This window comes from Rattus rattus, chromosome 4 (genome assembly GCF_011064425.1).
Source record: "Rattus rattus isolate New Zealand chromosome 4, Rrattus_CSIRO_v1, whole genome shotgun sequence".
NCBI lineage: Eukaryota > Metazoa > Chordata > Mammalia > Rodentia > Muridae > Rattus > Rattus rattus.
The window spans coordinates 94,492,084-94,494,263 of record NC_046157.1 but is presented as its reverse complement, the minus strand read 5'-3'; the positions used below and the strand labels follow the sequence as shown (position 1 = coordinate 94,494,263).

Genomic DNA, 2,180 nt, shown 5'->3' with positions numbered 1-2,180 from the left:
GCATCTTTAGAGTTTCTTGCATTATTGGTTGACTATAAAATGGTTCCCTATGGAGATAGGAAATTCTGTGGTAAGTAACAGTGAGGCCTATCTCCACATCCTGCTTTGAGTTTCTGCCTTGAATTCTATCATTGGTGAGCTGTGTCCTAGACTTATAACCAAACAAACCCTTTACCCAAACCAAACAGCTTCCTTTTATCAGTATATTTTATTAGAAAAACAAAAGAAACAAGAAACTTTCCTGTTTCTGAACACAGAAAAGTAAGATGAAATGGTGGACTAAACAATTATATGAGAATATTCAATGTCAATTTAATACTGTTGTTGACAAAGGTCTGAGGAAGTCATGAATTAGTGGCATTGCAGAGATGGACTCTGTGTATTTCATGGGGATCACACTTCTTAAAAACCACGAATTTCTCCAGTGTTTCCCACAATAGCCCATATTTAATTATAACAGGGGTTTATTCAAGTGGTTTGATATTGAGAAGTAAAATTTGTAAGCCAGAACTTCTAATGTCAATAAAAAGAGACTAGAAAATATTATTCTGAAATCCCATGGTCTGAATTTAGTATCTCTAACTTATTGAACCTCTTTCTTCAATCGCCATGCCGTCTGTTATCAGTCCACTTAAAACAGCTGAGGTGCTTACATGCAGATTGATTGATTGATGGATTGATTTTTAAGGAAAACACGTTGCAGTCCAGGTCCTTTATTTCCGTTTTGTACATTGGGTCATGAATTCATATGGAATGGGCTCTAGCAGCTCAGGCTCCTTTCCGTTAGTCCTCACAAACTGGGCTTCTCTGAGTGGTGCAGGCTGGAGCTTCAGCTGAACCCAGGTGCCCTTTTCTTTAGCTGCCTTTTTCTTCTGATCATTCTCCTTCACCCGCTTCAAGAAGCTGTCTCTGCTCTTTGAGTGCTTGATGTGCTCAATCTGCACATTGATCCTCTTGGCCAGAATCTTGCCTTTAACTTGCTTGTTTACAATGATGCCCACGGCATGCTGGGTGACATTGTAGACTCTTCCTGTTTTGCTAATAACACTTAACCTTTGTGAACAGTGCCCATTCCTGTGATGTCTACAATATCTCCCTTCTTGTACAGTCGCATATACGTTACCAAAGGAACAACTCCATGTGTCCTAAAGGGCCTAGAGAGCATGTACCGAGTGCCTCAACTCTTTCCTTTTGTGTTCGTCATTTTGGCGAGTTACTGGAAGATACCTGCAGTGACCGAAAGGACACAGCTGATTTTAGAATATTATTTCAGCTTTTGCTTACCACTAAAACAACGATTTCTATTCCTATGTCAAATATCATGTGTATGCTCTGGGATTACTTTCCAATTTAATGGCGTCTTAAGCTCTGTTAGGAACAGTTGGAAATCCAAGTCACAGCCATCTTAACTGCAGCAATGCATACCACATTTCCTAGACATTCTACCTATCATCAATAAAATAAGAGAATTATCTGCGTTCAATTGCAATCTAACATTTTCCATAGACTTCTTGTTTTAGAAAAGGGGTGTTTTATGGAATAGTCATTAAGAATGATTATCTTAAAATTTGTAATTTGAAAATATTATTACATGTAGAAAATTTCTGCCACAGTAACATTTAATTTACCTACCATATACAAAATAATCTCTCAGTATTAGATGCACATTGGTATGACTTGAGGAGTCCTAAAGTTAAAACGAACAGTGGTATTTGACTGACTCAATGATTCATAAAGATGTTAGCTAAATAATAGGATATGAGTAAGCTACAAGACAAATGCTAAGTGTTTGTTCTGAGTCCAGAAAAAAATTATGGTTGAGAAATTGAAAACAATTGGCACTTATATATAAGACAAATATTATACTTAAGGTCAAGATGACTGTCCAGTGTTTAGTTAATGGTATATTCTTCTCAGAAGAGGTAACAGAACTTAGAGTTTACTAAAGAAAGAATAAAGATATGACATATAATTTGAATATTAATTCTCCATTTGGAGAATTCTCACCTTCCTTATTAGAATTCAGTGCTATAAAATCTGTAATGATACAGAACAGCTTGGTTATAATTTACTGTTTGAAAGGAGATGTGCATTTCCTAAATTTATAGTTGATGTGTCTTGCCTCCTTCCAAATCCATTTATTTACCAAGTAGATATCTTCATTATCCCATATTTAATTC

General features: G+C 36.1%; 1 pseudogene; it reads right to left on the bottom strand.

Annotated features, from left to right (window-relative positions):
* Positions 1 to 713: 713 nt before the first annotated feature.
* On the bottom strand, positions 714 to 1,204 carry LOC116898439 (annotated as a pseudogene).
* Positions 1,205 to 2,180: the final 976 nt, after the last annotated feature.